General features: G+C 37.3%; 1 long non-coding RNA gene across 3 annotated transcripts; it reads right to left on the reverse strand.

The window, feature by feature from the left end:
• Positions 1 to 17,424: 17,424 nt before the first annotated feature.
• On the reverse strand, positions 17,425 to 20,960 carry LOC128382180 (uncharacterized). Of its 3 annotated transcripts, none has more exons than XR_008323684.1 (4): positions 20,870 to 20,960; positions 18,785 to 18,868; positions 18,404 to 18,495; positions 17,425 to 17,905 (listed from the first exon to the last, which is right to left on the reverse strand). It is a non-coding gene; the product is annotated as an uncharacterized LOC128382180 (long non-coding RNA). The 3 variants fall into 3 exon arrangements; XR_008323685.1 differs by lacking the exon at positions 20,870 to 20,960 and adding an exon at positions 20,592 to 20,666; XR_008323686.1 differs by lacking the exon at positions 20,870 to 20,960 and adding an exon at positions 20,088 to 20,156.
• Positions 20,961 to 27,878: the final 6,918 nt, after the last annotated feature.

The raw sequence follows: 27,878 nt of genomic DNA on the forward strand, positions 1-27,878 counted from the left end.
CACACACACACACACACTACTCATGTGTTCCTGCTTATTTAATTATTTATGTTTGAAGACCTTTTCGGGTCAGTGTGTGTTTTTATTTCTTAAATTTGAAGTGAACGACTGAATCAGTTTAAATACTGATTCATTTGTGTGGTTTGAATAAACGTTTATACTCAAACATCTTTTGATTTTATTTCATTTTTTATGCTTTGGATGTTTTTGACACTCACTCGAGCATATTTATCTATTTATTTTAAGTATTTTCAGATGAGGTTATGGGTTCAATAATCCAGTTCTATATGTGTTATAATCATAATTTTAAATTTAGTTTTCTTCTGTCTAACTATGAATGATCATTTGGATAAGATTGATCTCATTGGATTTAAGGCAGACTCCTGTTGAACCAAAGAATGTTTTTTTTTAGTAGTTTTTTCATAGTTGATAACATACAGCCAAAAACTTCTTTAAAATGTCGTTAAATGTTTATATGTATCATTTATATCTATGAATATCAAACACTGAGATATAAGGAACCAAAGCCACTTAGAAATGTTCAAAAAATTAGTGTTTGTGCATTTTTAAATCTAATTTCTCCTTTTTATGAACTTGAAAAATGATAATACTAATCATATACAAGTCAAATATTTAAATAAAAAAAAACAACAAATTATAATATACACTTTTTAAAATAGTGTTAAGGTTAAAATAATATAATTTAAATAAAGAAAACATAATAAATTAATAAAATCAATACAAATAATGACAAAAAAAAGGTGTTTAATAATCCAAATAATGCAAAGATAAATGTTCAGTACTGACTCACCATCAGAGCTTTTCATAAGTAAAAGGTTTCTACTTCTCCTAGTTATGATCATAAAAAACAAGACTGACGTCAACTGTGACTGAATGAAACAAGAATGAGATCTTGTCTGCAGATATCAGCTTCTCTCTCTAACTCTAAAGAAGTTTGTGTTGTCTGACCGGTCGGAGCAGATTTCATGAAAGCTGAAGATAAGAAAGAAGACAAAGCGACGCGTTTGTTAAACTCTTGAGTTTCACTGAGAGACATTTCACTGCAATCATTTAGCTCCACTCTGTCAATCAATCAATCAATCAAACTTTATTTATATAGCAACTTTCATACAAACTAGTGTAGTTCAAAGTGATAAGTAGACAGAACAAATGACCAAATAAAAAATTTTAAAAAAGAAAATTTAAAAAGGAATAAAAACAAAGAACAATTTTAAAGACACAACTGGAGACCAATGCATGTACGGGGAAATAAAAATGATTTAAAAAATGTAATTAAAATAAGTGAAAAATAAATAGTTAAATAAATAGATAAAAATGAGTAAATAAATTAGTTTAAAAAATGTTGGAAAAGTAGAAAAATGTGTGAGTTCTTTGACCGAAACTGTAGGTTTGAGCCTTAAAATGATATTTTCAGATATATAAATAATACTTTATGATTTATTTAACCCTTACAATCTGTTCATTTTTACATCCAAAAGCTTTAAAAATACTTTTCTCTTTTAGCCTGAAATTTTATATCTTCCCCTAATGTGACCTAGAATATACAAAAAATGAAACTTATTTGATGCATATTCATCTAAAACTTAAAGAATGTTCTCTCTTCACATTTAATTTAATTTGTGTATAATACTGGACCATAATAAAGTATAATAATGTCTTTTATATAGTTTTGTTATCATAAAAACAAAAAAAAACTATCTCAGCTTTTTTAAATAACACATTTGTTTGACATTTCAAACATTACACCAATCTAGAATAAATGATTTAACACAACATTAATATGTATTAAACTAGGACATAAACACAAATAGCCTAAGAAATGGACTGTAGTTTGTGTTTAAGTAAAGTGGTAAATGTAGCTGTTAATTGTTTCTTATAATATGAGACTTTTAATGTGTTGATCAGGCTTTTAAATGGTCTGATCAGATGTGATTTGGACAGATTACACTCAACACACTCAATTACAACACTTTAAACTTTTATTCAGAATTATAAAGAAACAGAAGTTCACAGTCAGAAGATCATTTATGAACACGACAAAAGCAAACTAGCTTTTTGTTGCTGGCTTTTTTTAGTGCGTGTGTTTGTTTTTCATCTCACTGTATTTTTTTTTCAAACACACACTGGTGTTTCCACTTATTGTGATTGGACCTCTGCTCAGGTTGAAGGTAACGCAGCTATGCTAACGAGAAATCAACAAATGCAACAAAGCTAACGGGAAATCAACGAATGCAACAAAGCTAACGGGAAATCAACGAATGCAACAGAGTTAACGGGAAATCAACAAATGCAACGGAGCTAACGGGAATTCAACGAATGCAACTGAGCTAACGGGAAATCAACGAATGCAACTGAGCTAACGGGAAATCAACGAATGCAACTGAGCTAACGGGAAATCAACGAATGCAACGGAGCTAACGGGAATTCAACGAATGCAACTGAGCTAACGGGAAATCAACGAATGCAACGGAGCTAACGGGAAATCAACGAATGCAACGGAGCTAACGGGAAATCAACTAATGCAACGAAGCTAATGGGAAATCAATGAATGCAACGAAGCTAACGGGAGAGTAAAGGGATTAATCAGCCAACAGACACGTAATCACCTGTGTGCAGGACTTTAAACAGTTTAATAAAATATGTACAAAGATCAATAAAACTGACCTATAATACAATATATATACTACATATTTACAATCTCACTAACGAACATTAGGTTACTATCCTCAAACTGAGTCTAACTGTTAAAAAACAGAAATGCTCCTGTTAAAGGTCATAAATCACATATAATTATATTTCACACTGGTTATATGAGAGTTTGATTCATGCATAATACGTAACAATTTTTTTCCTGATGCTTCCTGTTATTGTTCACTGCTGCAGAGGCAAGTCTTTGTCTTTAATCAGATATGTCATGCATCAGATACGTTCACTTCAACACTCCCCTCCAGCCTTCTCATCTCTTCTTCCCGTTGTCGTCCTCTGTCTCTGTGTGATCTTCTCTCTGTGAGAAAACAACAGCGTTACAACTTCAACTTTGAGGATTAAAGGACAGGTTCACAAGTTTTCAAGTGTGTCTTAAAGCAGCAGTCAGGTGTCCATATGAACAGTGAAGATGTTTTCCTGTGTGATGGAGGACTGTAATTAGTGTCTTGAATGGTGTTTGAGGTGTTTTGACCAATGTCTCCTCCCTTTTATGTTCATGGTGTGACTCAGCTTCAGTTTATTTCTTTGAGAAACTGGTTGAATTACTCACTCCTGTAGCAAAGGAACAGCATTCCCACAAAGAACAGACACATGAAGACACTCAGTACGATGATGATGGGGGTGCAGTTGTACTGTTTAATCTCTGAAATGAGAATAAGACACACATTACTAAAAAATATCAGCATTATACCAACAAACCTCCAGTCTGTTTCCTCCCTGAACAGTTTCTAGTAAAGTCATGCTACAGTATAAGTGTCTACAATCTAGCTTTAGCTTTTTGTTCACTCTAGGGTCAACTATTAAAATCTGTGTAAAGTAAAAATACACAAGTGTTCTGAGTTTGACATATCACAGAAAAGTGTGTTGTTAACCACCCTGCCAAATTTTAATGATTAAAAAAATCGACAAATATATGAAATTAGGCTTCAAAGTTGTGTAAAAATCAGCCTCTTTCTCTGCTCCCAAACGCTGTGGGCGTGGCCACCGAGTCCACTGAAGCCCCGCCCCCTACCAAGTGTCACCTGTCAATCAAAGTCACCACCTCTACCAGAAACATGGACGCTGCTAGCTCGGCGCTGGCTCAGCTGTTAGCTCGGCAGCTAACTTACCTGCTAGCTCGGTGGCTAACTGTAGACTGTAGTAGTAGTAGTGTTAGATGTAGTAACAATAACTGGCCACTAGGCAGGTTAACCATTGAGGAGAGTTTAAGATTCCTGTTACATAGGGAACATTAATGTGGTTTATAAACAGCAGCGGTGGTCATTACCTTCAGCTAAGGTGATGTCAGTCTGAGTGACGTACTTTTGCTCAGGTGTGCTGACCTCACAGGTGAAGGTTCCCTGATGCTCCGACTTCAGGCTGTGCAGCTTCAGGCTACTCGACACTAAAACCCCGTTGGAGACATGAGACTTCCACTGATCCCAAACCTTCACCTGAGGCTTCTGATTAGTGACAACGATAGAGACGACTGACTCTGAGCGTCCAAATCTCCAGGTGAGCTGAAAGCTTTGAAGGACGTGGTGAGGAAAACTGCAGGGAATCAATACATCACTGCCTGGAGAGGCCTGGATAGAAGCTACAACAAAAAGTAAAATATGATGACTTTTGAACAGCAAAGTTAACTTCACACCAAAGATACAAAACTTTATTACCTTCATGCTTCAGGAAGAGTGTTTTTGTGTTGGTGCCACTGGATACTGAACAGATGTAAGTCTGCTTTATGGTATTTCTTTCCACCAACATCAGTGAACTCTCAATGTTATAGCAGCCAAGTCGGGTTTTCTGGCTCTTTGTTTTATTCTGGAGGAGTTGAGGATCACTTGGAGGATCTGTAGACCAGGTGAGCGTCGGAGGAGGGTAGATACCTTCAGCTCTGCAGAAGGCAAAATTATGACTGATCTCAGCATCAACCTCACGGACCGGAGCTGTAGAACAGAAGAGAGTGGTTCTCTGTAGAGGTTCACAATTGCAATAAATGTTTTTGGACATATAAATGATCTATTTCAGTCATAAAGGCTTTGCAAATATCTTGGAGTTTAATTTGTAAAGGACTGTCCACACTAAGAATGATAACTATAACAATAAGGATTTGAGCTTATGAACGATAACGTCTTGTAAACAGCTGCTGGTTCCAGCTGTGTCTGCAGCTAATGAAAATAGATATTGATGAGCTGTTACTGCTGTATGTTGTGCAGAAAAATAAAAAGACAAATGTTGCTTCAGTGTGTTGATCAAAAGTATTTCAGACACTAGATACTGTGATGTCATCTTGGTCTCTTGGAAACAGTGATTTTCATAATTTTTTGACACCAAACATTTAATGAGTGGTTAAGAAAATAATCAGATTAATGGATAATGATTAAAAAAAGGCAAAACTATAACTTTCTCACAGCAGTTTGTACCTTTTACAACAAGATGGATGGTGTGGGACTCAACGCGGGGTTTACTTATAGCGTTGCAGACATATCGGCCCTCATCTTGCAGTGTGATGTCTCTCAGCACCAGCGTGGCGTTTCCCTTCAGGACCTGGTCAACATACAGGCATGTTCTATTTATGTACTCACTGGCCGGTGAGTTGTGGCCTATGACAAAGTTGGTGTCGCCGTATCGCGTGCAGCTAATCACTGTGTTCTGCTTGTACCACATGATCCTTGCACCTATGCCATCAGATTGGAACGGACATGGGAGAACACATTTCTCTGAAGTCAGGCAGGTGATGTTGTATTCTGGAAACAAACAGGAAAACACATTTAAATTTAGACATTTTAGCCTTTTTTCCCCCACTGAATATATAAGTAAGAGGATCAGAGGTCCATTTGTTATCATTCCCAAATAATCTCTTTACTTTATAGATTATGAATCCATGTGGAAATTTTGACTTGTTGGTTAAATCATTAAGATTCATCCACTGGGGACCATGAATTCATTCAGCATCTGTCAACATGCCACTACCCCTGAAAAGACTGTTTTATACTGAAACACATTTTTGGTTCAACTACAGACATTATTTACTAGTTTGTTGCTTGGTTTTCACTGTGGATTTAACTGTTTCATGTTTGCATGTACGTACAATACAACATGTCATACGAAGCATTATGAGGCTGAACTTGTGATCGGTGTATCAGATAAAACATGATACCATTGTAATGTACTGCCCCATGATCTCTATCTCTATAGAGAGCTGTACTTTTCTGGAAACAGAAAGCAGGAAGGCTTTGAATGCAGATGGCAACAAAACTGACGTCTTTAAATTAGGATTTTTACTTAAATTGTGTTTTTATGACTGTACCATATCATTTGGACAGTAGTAACTGTGAGGGATGTTATGTTTTGGGCTTTATCATTTGTGTTCCAAGCAGTAATTAATGCTAACACTGATCCTTTAACTCTTCAACTACCATTGTGCCACACATTGTCAAGTCAAGTTGATTTTATTTATATACTGCTAAACAGTAGAGTTCTCTCAGTGCACTTTTCACATGGAGCAGGTCTAGACTGTACAGAGACCCAACATTCCCCAATAAGCAGCACTTGGTGACAGTGGCAGGAAAAACCTCAAGCAGAACCGGGCTCTAAGTGGGCGGCCATTTAAATGGTTTGGTTGACTGAGAGAGAGAGAGAGAGAGAGAGAGATAGACTCTTTAAAAAAGCTAATGAATGTTGTCGCTTTTCAGTTTCCAAAAGGTATCATATTAGTAGTAGTATATTGTTTAATTAAGTACATGCAAGAAATACACAGGGTGTCCACAAAGTCTCTTACAAAAGCAATTGATAAAGATATGTTAGTCAGATTTGTTCTATGTACTCAGTGGTTATCAAAGTTTTTAATCACATCTCATTTGTGTATCGTCTATGGAACAAAGATACGGGACATCAACGACCTGAAGCTAAAGATCACTGATGCCATTGCCGCCATTGATAAGGCTCTGCCACAGCGAACATGGCAAGAAGTCGAGCACCGTCTTGATGTGCTTCGTGCAACTAATGGTGCCCATATAGAGGTGTATTAATTGATTACATTTCCACAGATTTGTCTATTCATTTGCTTTTGTAATAAATTTGTTAAATTGTAAAGAGACTTTATGGACACCTTAAGTTGTGTCTGCACATATTCCAAGTATTTACGAGTGCAGTTCATGGAAAGTGACATTTCTGCAATATTTTCTGTTTGTAATCTGATATTCAACATACAAGACACACCAACATCTGAAAGCTTACCTGTTCCTGCAGCTGGAGAGAAAATCCACAGGAGAAAACAGAGGGAGAGTCCAGTATACGGAGCCATAGTCAACTGGAAAATATGATCTCCTTCTGAGCTCAACAGCAGTTTGACAAGACTGACATGTTATAAGTTAATGTAAAACTTAATGACACCGCCCACAATACACAGCAAAACCTGAATGTGTTGACAAGAAAAAAAAGAAGACTGACACGTTATAAGTTAATGTAAAACTAATGACACCGCCCCACAATACACAACAAAACTGAAAGCAAACATAACACATTCCTCAGTCAGATTGACGTGACTTTTTACATCATTTACTGAAATGACTGAAAGGATCAGATAACCTCAGTCAATAAACAACAGTCACAGATAGTTTCACAAAAAAACCTGTTTCATTACCCTGAGTCTCCTCCCGATGTCTGTCTTTGGGTGTTTTGGTATTTTATTTTGGGATCTGTATGACGTTAAGATGATGTGTCATTTCATCCTGCTTAGGAAAAAAACAACTCTTCATGTTCCTCACCACCAGTGCTTATCTTGACCTGAGCACAGTTTTCTCTCATTGTGGTGTTGATAATTTTAGTACAAGATTTTAGTCTCTAGTATAAGATTTGGCAATATGCTTCCAGGAGTGATCAAAATAAAATAAAACAGAATACAACTACATTAAACTAAATCTTCTCTGTAGATATCAGCTTCTACTTTGTCTAAATCTTTAAAATTTGGCAGCCTGAATTATCTGACCGGCCTGAGCAGAATTTATTCATACATTAAAAATAAAGACTTTAAATATATAAATAAGTCTCTCATTGAAACAGTATAATCAACATCTACCGTTTGCAGCAGTACTTTTATATCAATTGTTTAATTTGCCAACCATTGGGCTTCTAAACAGATTACACTCGACACACTCAATATACCATTAGAAACATTTTAATCTGAATGATAAAGATACAGAAGTTCACAGTCTCAGGATCATTTTTTGACAGTTGACAGACACATATATGCTCACTGACAAAGAAAGGGCTGCAGATAAAAAACAAACAAACATGTAACAAGGGCAAAAGAGCTAGTTTGTGCTTGTGGGTTCTCCATTTCATTGCATCATGATCAAAAAAACAAACCAACTTTATGTAGTCCTTTGAGGCCCTGCACACCCACGCAGATGTTTTCAGTTATTGTGATTGGACCTCTGCTCAGGTTGAAGGTGATGCAGCTAAGCTAACGTGGGATCATCAGACATCAGGTACTAAAAGAATGATAAAGGTGTGATATGTCCTTCCAGAGTAGATGCAACAAAGATAACAGGAGAATAAAGTGTCAATAAATAAATACATGTAATCACCTGTGTGCAGGACTTTTAACATATTTACAAAATGTGTACAAGAATCAATAAAACTGACCTATATTACAATATATACACAACATATTTACAGCCTCACAAATGATCTGTTACAGCAGGTTTACTGTCCTCAGTGTTAAAAAAGAAAGAAACAAACTCCTGTTGAAGGTCCTAAAGTACATATAATCATATTTCTACACACTGATGTAGATATGACACAGTTTGGTTCATGTGTAATGATGTTTTTGCCCTTAATAATGAACTCAGATATCAAAAATAAAAAAAAATCCTAATGTATCCTAATACTGTTACACGTCTTTGTTTTTCATCAAGTCTCATCCATCAGATGCATTCACTTCAACATTCAACTCTCCAGCTTTCTCATCTCTTCTTCTTCTCCTCTTCCTCCTCCTCCTCCTCCTCTTCCTCTGTCTCGTTCTAATCTTCTTTCTGTAAGAAAAAAACAGTTCAACGTTACAGCTTCAACTTTGAACCTTGGATATCTAGTTCACATTTTTTTGCAAGTGTGTCTTAAAATAGCAGTCAGGTGTCCACATAAACAGTGAAAGAGGTTTTCCTCTATGTAATCATTCCTCCTGTTCATACTGACTATTAAAAGATCTGCTTCAAATGTGCTTTCAATGTAAAGTCATGGAGGACTAAATCTTCTGATGGCCGTTATGAACAAGATGAATGATTACAGAAACAAAATCAATAGTGTGACTCAGCTTCAGTTTATTTCCTTAAGAAACTGATTGAATTACTCACTTATATAGCACAGGAACATCACTGCCATTACGGACAGACACATGAAGACAAACAGGCTGATGATGACGGAGCGGTAGATGTTATGTTTACAGTCTGAAAAGGAAATAAGACACACAGGAATGAAAAAGAGCTGGAGCCAGGTGATGATTATTTAAACCTCAAATATAGGTAGGCAGATATTTACTAACTAGTTTTTACTTCGCTGAAAATATCAACTAGAATCTAATTAGCCACACCTTTACCAGCTTCAACACAGTGATGTACACATTTAATAATTACAATCCGATACAATAATAATAATAATTCTGAAATTGAACGCGTCATTCTGTAAAATAAGTACTTCCACTACCAACAGTTCCACTAGTATTTCATGCTTTTCATTTTAAAGGTGCAAAAATTACAGTCATGCTACAGCATAATGCAAAGTGTCTAAAATCTCAATTAGCTTTTTGTTCACTCTAGAGTCAACTATTAAGATTCCTGTTACATAGTGAACAATAATGTGGTTTATAAATAGCAGCGGTGGTCATTACCTTCAGTTAAGGTGATGTCGGTCTGTGTGACATACTTTTTCTCAGGTGTGCTGACCTCACAGGTGAAGGTTCCCTGATGCTCCGACTTCAGGCTGTGCAGCTTCAGACTGCTCAACGCTGAAACCCCGTTGGAGACATGAGACTTCCACTGATCCCAAACCTTCACCTGAGGCTTCTGATTAGTGACAACGATAGAGACGACTGAATCTGAGCGTCCAAACCTCCAGATGAGCTGAAAGCTTTGAAGGTGAGGAAAACTGCAGGGAATCAACACATCACCACCTGTAGAGACGTGGATAGAAGCTACAACAAAGAGTAACATATAATTACTTTTGAACAGTAAAGTTAACTTCACACCAAAGATACAAAACTTTATTACCTTCATGCTTCAGGAAGAGTGTTTTTTTGTTGGTGCCACTGGATACACAACAGATGTAAGTCTGCTTTATGGTATTTCTTTCCACCAACATCAGTGAACTCTCGATGTTATAGCAGCCAAATTGGTTTTTCTGGCTCTTTGTTTTATTCTGGAGGAGTTGAGGATCACTTGGAGGATCTGTAGACCAGGTGAGCGTCGGAGCAGGGAAGATACCTTCAGCTCTGCAGATGACTGAACTGGGACCAAACTCAGCATCAACTTCTCGAACCGGAGCTACAAAAAGAACTTGTTAGAAGTTCTCTGTAGAGGTTCAATTGCAATAAATGTTTTTGGACATTTAAATGTTCTCTTTCAGATTTAAATTTCAGTTATTAAGGATTCACAAACATCTTGGAGGAGTTTAAGCCCTGATAAAGCTTTGCAAAGCCTTTAAAAATATATTCACAAAACTGACAGTCCCCTTTCATTGGTGCTTTGCGACCTTTTTACAGTACATAACAGCCATGATATGTTGAATTGCAAGAAACCAAGGGACGTTATACAGCTGTTATTTGTGATTGACTTAGTCAGTCATTGATTTAAATTCCAATTGTATTAACCAAAGCAATTTGATAGGCAATAACTAGCTTCTAAGAGGGTGTTTCCAGATAAGAGTCTTCGAAGAATGGCCTCTGAACATGATGAGTTAAGGATATAATCAGATTCCTCACAGCAGTTTGTACCTTTTACAACAAGATGGATGGTGTGAGACTCAACGCGGGGTTTAGTTATAGCATTGCAGACGTATCGGCCCTCATCTTGCAGTGTGATGTCTCTCAGCACCAGCGTGGCGTTTCCCTTCAGGACCTGGTCAGCATACAGGCGTGTTCTTCCTTTGTACTCAGTGGCCGGTGAGGTGTGGCCTACGACAAAGCTGGTGTCGCCGTATCGCGTGCAGCTAATCACAGTGTTCTGCTTATACCACATGATTCTTGCACCTATGCCGTCAGATTGGAACTGACATGGGAGAACACATTCCTCTGAAGTCAGGCAGGTGATGGTGACCTCTGGAAACAAACAGGAAAACACATTTAAACTTCGACAAGAAGCCTTTTTTCCCTACTCAGAATTTACTTTCTCAATATCACCATATCACAGAAACAGAGCCAATAAAGAGGAGAAACTTGTCAGAAAGGTTTGGGGAGTGTTTGGCACACATTACAGACTTCAGTGCCAAATTACTATTGTTAGTATCCACAGCTTACAGTTTTTAACCTTTCCCAGGTGAGCAGGGGCAGATCTAGCAGTTAACCAGATCTGGCGCTTAAGCCCAGAGCACCCAGAACCAATGTTTTGGATGGTTCACATATGCAGAATTTAATTTTATTGCATTGTATGACTACTCAAACATTAGTAGTAGCAGTGATTTATTTTGGTCCCTACTAACAATTTTCCAAAAAGAGTGCACATAGAATTAGAATTACAAGTGATCACGTTACTGTAATTGAGTCGCTATTTTGTGGTAGAAGAATGGAAACACACACTTTAAAAGGACACATATCCTGCACATTCCCAGCTTTATAATTATATTCTGGGGTTCTATTTATCTTATACTGGCCCTTTATGCAGCCCCTCAGTTCAGTCTCTGTCTCAGTCCCCCCAGATAAAAAACTGTTTTACATATACAGACATTATTTGTAGTTATAGCTTGTTGCTTTTCTTTTCACCGTAGATTTAACAGTTTGCCTTGTGCTTGTGTCTATAACACATCTGCTGCTATCAAAACATGATCATTCACGATCATTCCGATCATGCCATTGACTGCACTTGGCATGCATCACATGAGGCCTTACGAGGCTGCACCTGTGATCAGTGATCAGATTAAAACATACAGTACTATTGTAATGCTTCATGATCTTTATCTCTATAGAAAGCTGTACTATTCTGGGAACAGAAACCAGGAAGGCTTGAGTGAAGGCAGTATGACTGGTGTAATTTAAACAATCAGAGGGCAACAAACAATAAGACGTATGTAAATTAGGATTTTTACTTAAATTGCGTTTATATGAGTGTAACACATGATTACGATCATTTGGATAGTAGTAACTGTGAGGAATGTCATGTTTTAGGCTTCATTTTTTTCAGGAATTAATGCTAGCACTGATCCTTTAACCTTCAAATCAAGTTCATTTTATTTACTATACAGTGCTAAATCACTAGAGGAGTTATCTCAGGACACTTTTCACATCGGCAGGGGACCCAACATTCCCTAATGAGCAGCATTTGGTGACAGTGGCAGGAAAAACCTCAAGCAGAACTGGGCTCTAGGTGGGCGGCTATCTACCTTGAATGTTGTTGCTTTTCAGTTTCCAAAAGGCACCATATCGTATATTGTTTAATTAACTACACACAAAAGAAACTGTACTATCAACATTACGTTTCTTTCCAACTATGTTTAAAGTTCATACACATGTACAGATGCACTGTTTTGGGTCATAAACTAATCTAAACACTGTCCGAGCATTTACAAACTTGTGCAGTTTATGTGAAGTGAGATTTCAACAATATTTTCTGTTTCTAATCTAATATTCAACATACATGACACACCAACATCTGACTGCTGCTTACCTTTTCCTACTGCTGGAGAGAAAATCCACAGGAGAAAACAGAAAAATAGTCCTGTATATGGAGCCATGATCTCCTTCTGAGCCCTTAAGTAGTCTGACAGGATTGACAACTGTTCACCTGAGTTAACACACCAACACCGCAAAAGTGAAAGAAACATTCCTCAGTCACTTCAATACCTTTCTTCCCACTGCCACCATTGCACAACAATACTGTCCAAGGATACACAAACACTGTAAATGTTGCTTGATGTGACTAACTCAGACTGCTGACGCCTCTTACAAACTTACAATTAAATGTCCCAAAAAAAAATTACTACAAGCTTAAAGTGGACATACAATGGACAGTGAAAAAAAATGTGTAACAATTACGCAAACAGTTGATAAAATCAGAAACAACAGGTTCAGATCAGCAGATCATCGTATTTATAAGCTGACTGACTAAATAATTGATGGGGTCGCAGCGCCCTCTGCTGGGCATAAACGTACAAAGTTCCTCTTCATTGTTATTCATCTTTATTTTCCTTATAAGAAACATGATGTACACAGGCAGCATTACTGTTTGACTCTGATGAAGTTATAAAATAAATAACATACAGTACTGTGATATCAGTTTAGCATACAGTACATTATTACATGGACTCAGAAGGCAGAAAAGATGAACATGACGACACTAAAATATTGTAGTCAGACAGCAGGTGGCGCTGTCTCGCTGCAAAAAGACTAATTACAGACTATTGGAGACACCTGTGAGACGCCAAGTAGAGAGCAGAGATTTGAAAAAGAGCTGTGTGGACGTCTTTTGTCTGTTTGGCGGCTGGTACCCTTTGGGCTGGGGAGGGGCGCTCGCAGTCGGTTAGGGCTGCCGGCGTGTTAAGGTAGTAAGGCTGGGGAGGCGAACCTGAGTGAGGAGGGGAGGCTATAGTTGCCTCCTTTAGGTAGCCAGGGCTGGGGCTTTAGCAGGGCTGCTAGCCGCTGGCGAGTTGAGTATACAATTTCATGGTTAATGTCCGTTTATGATTGTAGTCTTGGTTCATATGTTAGAATGTCTTATCTGTGTTAACCATAGACTGTATATAAGGTGTTAACTTATTTTAAATTGCGCAGGGAGCCGGTGTCCTGAAAATGTAACCTACCTCTCAGAATGACCTACCTACATCGTTTAGGTACTAGGTCCATAATTGTAACCTATCTTGGAGTGTCTGTCTTGCCGAAGTGAATCATATTGTGCTAAAACCATGGGTAGCACATGGGCTACTGTCAGGTAGGAAATATCCATCAGAATGACCTACTACCCATTATATTGTGCTTAAACCATGGGTGGCACACACTGTCAGGTAGGAAATATCTATCAGAATGACCTACTACATAATATAATGGTTAGTAGGTCATTCTGAAAGATATTTCCAGCATGACAGGATGCGCTACCATGATTTCTTTAGGGTAGGTTATCCTTAGTGGGTAGGCCAGTTTATCAGACTTGTCTGAAAGCCTGACCTACTGGTAGGTCAACTCTTCAGAGCACTGGCATGGGTAGTAACAGGGGGGTGACAGTCTTGATAGTCTTGGGAGGGCAATGAAATATATACATGGCTCACTCAGATGCAGTGTGGGAAACATGACTTGAAGCATGCTGTAGTGTATTTCTTGGTTAAAGTGTACAGTGCTGTTATTTAAAAAACAAGTGTGTGGTGTAAGCTAGTTTATTTCCTATTAAGCCCTTTGTGGTGTGGAACTGAGCTCTGGATGTTGCACATTTCATGTCCTGGCTATTGGTCTACTGTTTACCTGTCTCAGCCGGTGCTCCTGTGCCCTAAATTATTGTTATTGAAAAGGAAATAAAGTTTGTAATTTTTATATAATTGCGTTTTGTGTCCTGTGTGTTTCTAGCTAAATCCTGACAAACCTTACTGGTTAATTCCAGGTGGTGGCAGTATTCGCCTGCCTGGTTTGCAAGATTTATTACAATATATCTGAAAGAAATGTAGTGCAGTACAAGTAGAGCATACAAGGCTGGAAAAAGTAATGTGTTGAACAATTTAAATACTGGTACTGTAGATTGTGTAAAGTGATATATGTAGCTGTAAATCATGTCTGATAATGTCAACCTGTTGATGTATTAATCAGGCTTTTAAGTGACCTGATTACTTGTGATTTTTTAATTATTTTTTTTACAGTCCACCACATTCTGACAGTTTTAACAGATTACACAACACACTTAATTACAAAATACTTAAACTTTATTGAACTATAAAGATACAGAAGTTCAGTCACAGGATCATTTTTGACAGTTATGACACATGTATGATTACTGATAAATAAAGGAGCTAATTCTTGTTCACTGCAGATTAAAAAAAGGCAAAAACATATTTATGAATAGCCATGGTACTTGTTGCTGTTTTGTTTGTTTTGTTCTCCATTTAACTGCATCTTGACTTAAAAAAAAAACACTATGTAAAATCCTTTAAGGCCCTTCCACACTGATGTAGGTATGACAGTTTGATTCATGTGTAACAATGTTTTTGTTCTTAATAATGAACTCATTATACAATATAAATGCATTTTTCCTATTGTATCCTATTACTGCGACACTTCCTTTTTAATCAAATATCATCCATTGCTTTCATCTCTTCATCTCTAATTCCCTTTCACTTGCTGATCTTCTGGCTGTAAGAAAACAACAGTTCAGTGTTAGAAGTCTTAAACTAGCATTTCCATATGATAACTGAAAGAGGTTTTCCTCGTTGTAATCATTCATACTCAAAAGATCTCCTTCAAATGTGCTTTCAGTATAAGTGATGGAGGACAAAATGCACAATGTGTCCACACAGTCATTCAGTTCAAAACGGCATTTAAAAGTTGATCTGAAACGTATTTGAGGCTTATACTGTACAGCTGCAGTGGTGGTGTAGTAACAAGAAGGACTTTGGCACTAAAAAGACTGTAAAGACATAAAGTGGTTTGAAAGGAAAAGATGACTTAGCTACTGGGTCAAACATTAACCAGTATCATAACCATGGCATGAAGAAACTGGTAGAATTACTCACCTTTCAATGAGGTACACCACCCACCCAATTAACAGAAATATCAAGCAACACTGGACCAATATGATTTTGCGGAGGATGCGCCGTTCATTCTCTGAAAAGGGAATTAGACAAACATTACTAAAACATTTTTAGCATTTCACCAACTAGTCTTAAATCCCTTTCCTCTTTAAACTGGTGCAAAACATCACACATTAAATGTTACAGTAATTATGATCATAAATGGTGTTTAAGTTAAAATAATGCTGACAAACACAGATGCTTCATGTTATGGAGTCTGAATAAAACCTAGATGTGATGATGCTTTGATCAATGTGTTCTCCCTTTTATGCTCATAGTGTGACTCAGCTTCAATATATTTCTTTAAGAAACTGGTTTAATTACTCACTTTCATAATATTCATACAACTTTCCCAATAAGCCCAGACAGATGAAGAATACCAGGGCAATGATGTACCCGTTCATGTTTCTCTACTCTCTGAAAAGGGAATAAGACACACATTACTGAGAAGTATCACCACTCAACCTTAAATCTTTTTGTTTGTTTCCTTAAAACTGTTTGTCGGAGAAAAAAAATCACAGATAATTTGTTACAATTACAGTTGTACATTTTTTACAATTTCCAACAGTGGTGAACATACTTCTGAAATTTCTACAATATTGTGTAACATGTAAGACACACCAACACCTGACTGCTTACCTTTTCCTGCTGCTGCAGAGAAAATCCACGGGAGAAAACGGAAAAGGGGTCCTGTATCCTGGATCTATAGTTAACTCATAAAGGTGATTTCCTTCTGAACCTGAAAGTAGTCTGATAGGACTGACAATTGTTTACCTGAATTTATATGACTCTCCCTCAGATGGGTGTAACCATTTAGATAATTTTAGATCATTTATTGAGCTCAAAGGATAATATCAGCATTGAATTGATGTCTTTATATGGATCTGTATCTGTGACTCTCATTTACTGACAAGGGTAGTACTGCAGATCATTTCACAGAAATATAATTAACTGGTGCATTAATCTTTCAATCTTAGTCTTTTTACAGCCAGAGTCTTTTTGTTACTATACTACCACCACAGCTCAACAGGGAAACACTAAGAGGGAATTTGATGCTAAAAAGACTGTAAATGTGCCAGATATCACTTGATATGACTAATTCACACTGCTGAAGCTCAATAGAAGCTGATACTTAAATGTTGGGGGGAAAATACAACAAGCCTAATGATTAATGATGATTAATAATTAATAATTCAACAAACAGTGGATAAAATCAGAAGCAACAGGTGTCAAGGTCCTTCCTCCAGGCCGACTGACTAAATAACTGATGGGGTTGCAGCGCCCTCTGGTGGGAAGAAACATACAAGGTTCCTCTTCATTGTTGTTCATCTTTATTTTCCTCATAAGAAACATGATGTACACAGCCAGCATTACTGTCTGAGCTCTGATGAAGTTATAAAATAAACAACATACAGTACTGTGATATCAGTTTAGCATACAGTATTATTACATGAACCCTAAAGAAGGAAGAAAATATAAATAGATGACTACACTAAAATATATTTGAGTGAAATGTGTTGCAGTACAAGTAGAGCATACAAGGCTGAAAAAAGTAATGTGTTGAACAATATAAATACTAGTACTGTAGTAGTTTCTGTAAAGTGATATCTGTAGCTGTAAATCATGTCTGATAATGTCTGATAACCTGTTGATGTATTAATCGGCATATAAGTGAACTGATCACTTGTAAATAGTTTTACATTCTGACAGTTTTAACAGATTACACAACACACTTAATTACAAAATATTTAAATTTTATTGAGGACTATAAAGATACAGAAGTTCAGTCACAGGATCATTTTTGGCAGTTATGACATATATGATTACTGACAAATAAAGGAGTTCATTCTTGTTCACTGCAGATTAAGAAAAATAGGCAAAAACATATGCATGAATAGCCAAATTGCTTCTTGTTGTTTTTGTTTAGTTGTTTGTTTTTTGTTCTCCATTTAACTGCATCTTGACTTTATGTAGAGTCCCTTAAGGCCCTTCCACACTGATATAGGTATGACAGTTTGATTCATGTGTAACAATGTTTTTCTTATTAATAATGAACTCAATTATACAATTTAAATGCAATTTTTCCTGTTGTATCCTATTACTGTAACACTTCTTCCTTTTTAATCAAATATCATCCATCAATTTGGTTCACTTTGACATCCAAACCCGCGATGCTTTCATCTCTTCTTCATCTCTCATTCACTTTCACTTGCTGATCTTCCAGCTGTAAGAAAACAACAGTTAAGTGTTTAGAAATCCAACTAAAGTATGTCTTGAACTAGCAGTCAGGTTCCCATATGAAAACTGAAAGAGGTTTTCCTCGCTCTAATCATTCTTCATACTCAAAAGATCCCATACAAATGTCCTTTCAATGTAAGTGATGGAGGACAAAATGCACAGTGTATCCACAGTCATTTTAGACCCCTACATTTGATCTCAGAACCCTTAAAAATAATTATATTATTATTGTATTTTTTAGTACTTGCAGAGCAATGTATGTCAAATTCTCATTAGGATCTGAGGCCCCCTATAGGTCTGATCCTACAATCGCCCCTGGTTTCCCTGTTGAGCTGCCGTGGTAGTGTAGTAACAAGAAGGATTTTGGCACTAAAAAGACTGTAAAGGCATGAAGTGGTTTGAAAGGAAAAGATGACTTAGCTACTGGGTCAAATATTAACCAGTATCATAACCATGGCATGAAGAAACTGGTTGAATTACTCACCTTTAAAATGAGGAACACCACTACCACAATTAACAGACATATCAAGTAACACTGGCCAATCATGATAGTGCGGTGGATGCGCCGTTCATTATCTGAAAAGGGAATTAGACAAACATTACTAAAACATTTTAGCATTTCACCAACTAGTCTTCAATCTCTTTCCTCTCTAAAATGGTGCAAAACATGACAGATTGAATGTTACAGTAATTATAATCATAAATGGTGTTTAAGTTAAAATAATGCTGACAAACACAGATGCTTCATATTATGGAGTCTGAATATAACCCAGATGTGATGATGCTTTGATCAATGTGTCTTCCCTTTTATGATCATAATGTGACTCAGCTTCAATTTATTTCTTTAAGAAACTGGTTTACTCACTTTTATAGTATCCGTACAGCATTCCCACTAAGCCCAGACAGATGACCAATACCAGGGCAATGATGTACATCTTCTCTCTACTCTCTGAAAAGGAAATAAGACACACATTACTGAAAAGTATCACTGCCCAACCTTAAATCTTTTTCCTCTCTGTTTGTAGTTACGGATCACAGATCATTTGTTACAATTACAGTTGTACAATTTCCAAAAGTAGTGAACATAAGCAACATTTCCACAATATTGTGTAACATGTAGGACACACCAACAGAAAAGGGATCCTGTATCCTGGATCTATAGATAACTCATAAAGATGATTTCCTTCTGAACCTGAAAGTAGTTTGACAGGATGGACGGACAATTGTTTATGTGAATTTATTTAGATAATTTATTGAACTCAAAGGATAAGATCAGCATTAAATTGATGTCTTTACGGTATATGGATATGTATCTGTGACTCTCATTTACTGACAAGGATAGTACTGCAGATCATTTTGCAGAAATATAATTAACTAGTGCATTAATCTTTCAATGTTACAGTCTGTTTAGTGCCAAAGTGTTTCTGTTCCACCACAGCTCAACAGGAAACACTAAGAGGGCATTTGATGCTAAAAAAGACTGTTAATGTGTCTAATATCACTTGATCTGACTAACTGAAGCGGAGTAGAAGCTGATATTTAAATGTTGGGGAAAAAATTACTATAAGACTAATGATAGACAACAATTCAAAACACAGTTGATTGAGTTGATCAGAAGCAAAAGATGTCAAGGTTGATCTTCCTCCAGGTCGACTGACTAAATAATATGTGCTACTCTCTTGACTTTATTGGTCATACAGGACACCTTGGCTGAAATGTTTCCCATCGACAAATTATTCTAAACTGTATACTCCCTTTCATCACTCACCACAGCAAAGTATCTCTCTGCTCTGTCCCTGCATCCTGCACCTGCCTCTGACTCACTCTCATGCACTTAGATGTGGAGGTGATGGAGTGATAAGAAATAGATAGAATAGATAAAGAATAGATACTGCTCATTATTTAGTGAGCAGTATCTATTCTTTCACATTTATAATCATACTGAGTGTAAATACAACTGACTGTAAAGTACCAGTCTGTGAAACTGGAAATTTACCAAAAGCCCTCAGCAGCAGGCCAAAGATTGATCCTCAAAAAGTAGAATATTTGACAGTTTTATGAGCCAGTTTAAAAATGAGTCAGCCAGGCTTTTATTAGTCAGCTACTGTCTATAAGAGACTCAGATGTAGTTAGCTGAAGTTAACTGCTTACTACCAGTGATGACTTACTTTACTCTTATTTATGTCTGTGTTGTCTGGGGGAGCAAACATCAAACCAAGACACTGTCAGCCAAAAACAGACCAGTCCTCTCTACAGTAGCAACCAAAAACAGACCAGTCCTCTCTACAGTAACAACCAAAAACAGACCTGACCTCTCTACGGTAACAACCAAAAACACACCAGACCTCTCTACAGTAACAACCAAAATCAGACCAGACCTCTCTACAGTAACAACCAAAATCAGACCAGACCTCTCTACAGTAACAACCAAAATCAGACCAGACCTCTCTACAGTAACAACCAAAATCAGACCAGACCTCTCTACAGTAACAACCAAAATCAGACCACACTTCTGTACAGTAACAACCAAAATCAGACCACACTTCTCTACAGTAACAATCAAATGAAAACTAACCACTTCTTCATCTTTTCACTTTTACTAACATAGCATTAGTGTTTCTAAGAGACTGTAGTTAGTAGAAGTTAACTGATTACTACCAGTGATGACTTACTTTACTCTTATTTATGTCCGTGTTGTCTGTGGGAGCAAACATCAAACCAAGAGACTGTCAGCCAAAAACCACCCCATCCTCTCTGCAGTTACAATGAAATCGAAACTTACCACTTCCTCATCCTGTCATTGTTTACCAGTAATGTAGCATTAGTGTTTCTTAACAGTTAGCTATTCTGAACAGTCTGTAAAGACAGAAACATAAAGGTGACAAAATACCAATATTTAGTTTCAGTAAGTAACAATGACCTGAACATTTAGTGACAGTGGTGGACCCACCTTAAGCTTCCCGGTCCGGTGTCTGTGAATCAACCAAGTGTCAGCAGCACTGTGTGTGTGTGTGTGTGTGTGTGTGTGTGTGTGTGTGAGTTGGCAGCAGTGAAAACATGGAGCAGAGTTTCATTGATTTGGGTTTTCTCTCAATAAACAAGTTCAAAAGTTCATACAGAGTTACAAAACAAAGTAATCACAAGGCTTTTTGATATGTTATCAATAAATATATTGTCACAATCATGTTCAGACATTGAAATGAACAGTTTTAAAGAGTTTTATACTTGAACACTGAAAATGAACAATGAATAGTTGTATGCATTGTTACAAATCATTCCTATGCTTACAAACCAAAGCAACTATTATGCAGCATTTCACACAGGATAATAGGTTGGAAAGACTTTACTATAGACAAAATGGATATTCCTAGTTTTGAGTATGGAGCAAGGCAATTCATACCGAGTTACTAAACAAATCAAAAGGCCGTTTAGATAGCTTCCTCCCACAGACCAAAAACATGTAGGTTAGGTTAATTGATCACTCTAAATTGCCCTTAGGTGTGAATGGTTGTCTGTCTGCTCTATGTTAGCCCTGTGATGGACTGGTGACCTGTGCAGTATGTAGGCCGCCTGTCGCCCAGTGACAGCTGGGTTTGGAAAATGAATGAATTAATGTCCTCTTATGTTCTTCTCATGATCGCCTGGTGCTACAAGCAAACTGTCTTTCTCTGAGTCTGACATAAGCAATCTGTTTGATATTCAACATAGTCACTGATGCAAAGAATATTGATTAATGCACCTTTTGAACTTAACACTTTAAAGTTATGTGTCCATATCAATTGCTGATTACTTTTATCTGTAAAATATACAATGTAGTACACAGGATGAGATATTATGAACATCTGAAAGTAACATCTGATGAAAAATTGTTAACTGGACTTAAGTCTTTGGCAATTTCGTAAAGGGATCTAATTTCTTAAACAAATTCATCAATAAATCTTGATAGCAACACTTCATCAGATAGCTCAAGATAAGACTGTAACAATCAAATGCATTGATCTTTTTTTTCCTTATCAAATTACATTTTGAGATATTTACACATTTAATACACATGTACACTGATGAAAACGAGCCTCATCTCTTTTGTTTTGCATCTCATCCGCTGACTCCCTCTCAGATTCAGTTATCACATCTTTTTCAAACAGATTATCCAGCAGATTTTGTAGAACAGGCCCTGATATCCTTTTGATAAAGCCGGTCCGTATGTACTTCAGACTCTCAGTGGAGGAGAGACTCCTAGCACTCTGTCTTCTGGGCTTTCTTACTCCAGTGGACAAAAGACAAACTCGTCTTTCCCAGACACTGTGGGAGCTGTTGGTTTCTCTCAAAAGCAGCTTAATATTTCTCATGATTGTTTCTAAATTCACCTGGAATGATGGAAAGTAGTTGTCGTAGGACTCCTCATCAAATGTAGCTTTCTTTGGTTGAACTAGAACTGAGTCATCTTCAGGACTAGTGGACAGTGTGTACTCCTGCTTTGGGATCAGATCACAGTGTGGAGATGTCTCGATGTACCTCTCATCTCCAGTATATTCCTTCCTCATACGCAGCACAACGTACTTTGGTAGCAACAGCACACTGACGACAGATTCAGGATCAGGATCAGTTGGGGGTCTGTAGAACAGCAGCACCAGCGTTCGGACCGGGTCAGGAGGAGAGTCTTTATCCTTGACATTACCAAAACCAGAAAACCCTGTGATGTTTATAATGACAGAATGACAGAATGAGTTTCTGTTATTTTATGAGGAGAAATAAACTTGATGCCCTCGTCAATCACATGAGCATTGATATGGTTAGATTTAGGTATTTATCCACACGTTGAGTGAATTCAACCCCCCCCACCCCCCTCACTTCACTTAATGTTAGTGCTTCTGGTTCTAACTTTACAGCAACAATATCTCATAATATGAAAATGCTCTACTGCACTGTATAAACCACAGTGTATAAACTACAGCAGTGCATTTTAATAATAATACAAGTAAATATTAACTTACATTAGAGCTTGACCAATGTTGTTTTTTTCTGGCTGTTCTTCTATTGACCTGATAAATGTTTCCAAGACAAAAGAAAACAATAATCAATGCAAACAACATGCACAATATTATACAAACAAAATAAACAAAATAATTCAAACCACATACACTAAATACATTTAGAAGTACAGGGCAGAATGTCATCTTACCTTTGAGGTGTATTTTTACACAGTATATTACAAGGCTGATCACCACTGCTACTGCTGCTACCACTACCACCACCACCACCACTACTACTGTTGCTGCTGGTGGTGGTACACTTGTTGGACTGATTATTTCCGGGAGATCAGTAGTTTCAAATTCTGGAAATGAAAAAGAATCAATTAATTGATCTGTCTACCATTCGGGTCTTTCAAAAGTAGATGGCAATTTTCAGAGGTGCCGCCATGAAAAGATATCAAATTGGGCCCCACCACCAGGCACAGGTTGTGCCAACCATACACAATTGCTGTAACCACATCTCCAGAACCCTTTAAATTACTCTACTTGTGCATGCTTGCAACTCTTTTTGAGTCTAATACTAACTGTACAATATTTAGTGATATTGCTGTGAAAATATAACACTGTGCAGACATGCATGCAATATTTATGCAGTGGAATTCAATATTTGATTCAAGCTGATAACCTCTAAGTAATTTGCTTTAGACTGTCTTTTACACTCTAAATGTAATCTTAATAGTACATTTAGAGAAAAAATCCCCTTAATATGAATGAACAACATAAAATACATACATGAATTATTGTTAGTTAATTAATTAAATAAAAATTCACCCCTTTAATTAAAATAAATTAGCCCTGTGATGGACTGGCGACCTGTCCTGGGTGTACCCCTCCTCTCGCATATGACAGCTGTGATTAGCTCCAGCCTGAGGCTGAGGATGTTTGTTTTTGTTTTTCAAAAACAATAAAATAATGTCTATTAATGATGAATGATGGCAGGTTAATTAATGGGTCCTGAATCAGTGGCGGGCTGGCATTCTGGATAAGTCCAGAACAGCCATCAGCCTGCCTGGTTCATCAACCAAAAAGTCAGATAATGCAACACTAACAGCCATCAGCAGGGGGCGCTAATACGATAGTTTGTTTGCCAAGCGTGAAAGAAAAAGGAACAAAGAAGAGAATCATTAGTTACTGTGATAATGGAAAGCAGAAAACATGTGGAAAAGGGTGGATGAGAGAAGTGTCACAAAAAGAAAGCCATGTCTCTCCAGACTTATGCATCTAAATGTAAAAAGCTCACAGAGCTGTTTGGCTGAACTGCAGGAACTACTAGCAGCAGCAGTAATATAGTCGTCTAGCAAACGTGTTGAGGACCAGGTGGAAGTTGAACCTGATGAGCATCTACAGGCTGAACATGATGAGGGACAGACAGCAGAGGGACTGGTAAGTAACAGGGATACTAAACAGTAGACTACATTTATTCAGGTTACTACTGACCCCTCTCTTAATGTCAGCTTTTGTCAACTAGGTTTGGTGTTGAATGAAAATGGAAAACCTGAAGCATCCATTGATATCACTCTTAACATGCTAGTGAGTGGGGAAAGGGGCTGAATAAAGCTCGACATTTAATCAAAAGTTTGGAGGCGTTAAAATCTCACTGTCATCTACCTGAGTTCTGTTTCTTTCTCTGTTATTTGCCAGGTGGCAAATTCAACACAATGCTGCTCACTGAAAAATGGTCTCCAATAACTGGCCCTTCCATCTTGTTTTGGCTGTGTAGAGGCAGGGACAACAGATTTAGTATGAATAGCTTGATCAAAGTTTACCTGTATTAATTAAATGTCAGCTAAAAGAGGAGTGAGACACAAACACTCAGAAAGAAAAGGAAAAGAAAGAAAAAAGAAAAGAAAAAGGGTGGCATATTGTCGCCTTTTCAGTTCTCTCTCCTGTCTTTTTAAGCTAGTATACCTAACCCTCCTCCTCACTCCATGTTAACAGAGGGGGTTGTTTGTTGAAAGGATGTTTTGTTTTTGAAGGAAGAATTTTCAGTATGACTGTGTGTTTCTCATACCGTCCACTTTGAGGATTATAAATGACTCCTTCTTTCCACTATCAGTGCTGGTGTAGCACTTGTATCTGCCCTGATCCTGAACCTCCACCCCTGTCAGGTGGAGCGAGGCGTTTCCTCTGGAGATCTGATCCCTGAACAGAGACGTCCTGCCTTTGAAGCGCTGGTCCTGGAGTGCGAGCTGGTCTGTGTTGCCGTAGTAGGAGTGGATGGTTTCTCCACTGTCGTCTGTTGTCGCGTTCGTCCAGCGGATCACTGCACCATCACCGCCCTGGAAGCTGCACGGTAAGATGCAGCTTTCCATGTGAATACAGAACACCACATCATCTGCAACACATCAGGGAAACAGACCTCAGAAAATGAAAGTGTTCAGGTTTCACTGTGTGTTAGTAGGAGGCAGGTTCTGCTGGATTCTTATTTTGCTGTAGTTCAGTTCTTAACAACAATTGATGCTTTACATTTTTACATTAAAGGACCATTGCCAGGGAATGGGTGCCATTTGCTGGTTGTGACGCTTCAAATAGAATTCCTTTTTTTAATATTTTTTGGTACTGAATATGAGAACATTATGATTATTTGGCTATTCAAAATGTGTGTTAGTCATTCTCAGGCAACTTTTACATATATATAAGCTCACATTTGCCCTTTGAGATTTCTTCCTTCATTTCCATATAAGGACAGTTGGGGTTAGGTTACTCAACAGCAGACTGTATCTTCAGAAACAATCTACTTCTTACAGTTTTCATTGAGTAACAAATAATATGTAGTTCCCCTCCACTGATCTGGGACAAACATTGGCAAAATGCCCGCTTGGCTACACACTAAAAGTCATTTTGGTTTGGGCCAATATAGCACCAACACAACACTGAGATAACCCAGTAGCAATCTGTGATTTAAACCAAGTGTTTCATACAACAAGCTTCAGCTAAATATTTTCACCAATGTCTAATGATTTGTTGTACAAAGATGTGTAAAAGGACATTCATAAGATATACAAGTTATTAATAATCAATAACAATAAATCACAGGTAAGTTTTAAAAGAGCACAGTAGATTATAACACGTTTTTTTGTACTTTTTTCTGGATATTTTAAGTTTTAATGTTGTCATATTTTCATTCATTATGACATACAGTACCTACAGTCCAATATATCAAGTTCAGACATATCTATGATTCATATTTAAGTTGGAATAAGATTAAACAGGCTGTGAACACATCACTCACCTCCTCTGCCAGGACTCCACAGAAAGTTGACGACCGCTAAAAACACGACACTCTTGACTCCAGCCATCCTGCTTTTTAACTTCCTCTGTCAGTATCATACAGTGTGCTGAAAGGAAAATGTAATCCACAAAAGCAGTGACAGAAACACCAAGGATAGTTTCTTCTCTTGTCTGTTTATGCTGTTAGTCTTGTGCAATAAATACCATCTAGATTTCTCCTCCCCTTCTGCTCTCCAGTACTCTGAATGGATAAGATGATTTACTACGTCAAACCACAGCTTCTCTTGCAAACATCAGTGTCATAATTGTGGCATGACTCAGCTCAAGAAACCAACGCCAATGGTGATGGTAGTGTACAATTTACATACTGAAAAGGGAAGCCTATAAATTACCTCACCATAGTCCAAGACAGAGAGAATAACAACTTCAACCATGCTTTTTCCACAAAGCATAGGACAGTTGTACTTCTGTATAAAAGACATAATTGTCATTATTTTGTTGAAACATTTTTCATTTTCACAACATTGTGAAATTATCATCTGGTAGTCATATTCTGTAGCTTTCTCAAGAATGGATCCTTGTACAATAGAAATATGAAAGTTTTTGCAACTGTTACCTCTAGTTTGTGAGAATAATAAAACTTTTTTTTCTCTATTTCTGCATAACTGTGACCTAAAACGTGATTAGATTTAAGAAAGTAATGAAATTAGATAAAGGGAACCCAATTTAACAATATTAAATGTATTCATTTAATTATTGAGGAGAATCATTACATCTTCGCTTATCAAATCCCATTTATGTCAGGCAAATCAATGTGAACCCTTCCTATAAATGTCTCCTTTCCCAGAAACAACTTAAATAAAATATGTCTGGTAACTTTTACGCCCCTGCACATTAGTTAGGGGATGTTTAACCCACCCCCCCTTACAGAACAGATGTTGAGCTTCCTGGCAAGAACTGCCTGATTCAGGTCCTTCCAGTATTTCTGTTGGATTACGTAAGGGCTTTGACTCAGCTATTCATAAACACTAACTTTCACAACAACTTGTGTGTTTGTTGTAGTAGACCCACCTTCCGTTGAACTTCAGGTCATGGACAGATATTGTCTGACATTTCAGTGTAGAATTGTGTGGTACAACTCAGAACTCAAAGCTGTATCAATGATCGCAAGCCATCCAGGTCCTGAGGCACCAAAGCAGGCCAGAACCATGATACTATCACCACGGGAAAAACCCCCAAAACAAAACATATTCTCATTAGACTTGTAGTTCTCAAGACCACTTTTTCATGATCTTGGTCTTGTCACGGGCTCAACGGTCTTTGGTTTTGGTCTTGTCTTGATCTCGGGTCTCTCGGTCTTGCCATGTCTCGGACCGGGCAGAGCGGTCTTGGGGGGATTTGAATAAATAAATGGCATCCATGACGTTTGAATAATATCTGCATAGTGTTGTGTTGATTAAGCATTAGGCCTAAGCCATTTCAGTGATGTTGATATTATACAGTGTGATTTGCTACTACAATGGAAAATAATGCCATTTCAAGTTGATAATTGTGTATCTTTAATTTTATGTTACATTTTCATCTACTAATTAAGTACAATTTAAATCAGTTACATATTTCCCATTCATTAGACAGTTTTTGGAGGTGCAGGTTGGTGTTGGAGGTTTGGTGTTTTGTTAGATGACTTTGGGACCA

This window comes from Scomber japonicus, chromosome 21 (assembly GCF_027409825.1).
Source record: "Scomber japonicus isolate fScoJap1 chromosome 21, fScoJap1.pri, whole genome shotgun sequence".
NCBI classification, from domain to species: domain Eukaryota; kingdom Metazoa; phylum Chordata; class Actinopteri; order Scombriformes; family Scombridae; genus Scomber; species Scomber japonicus.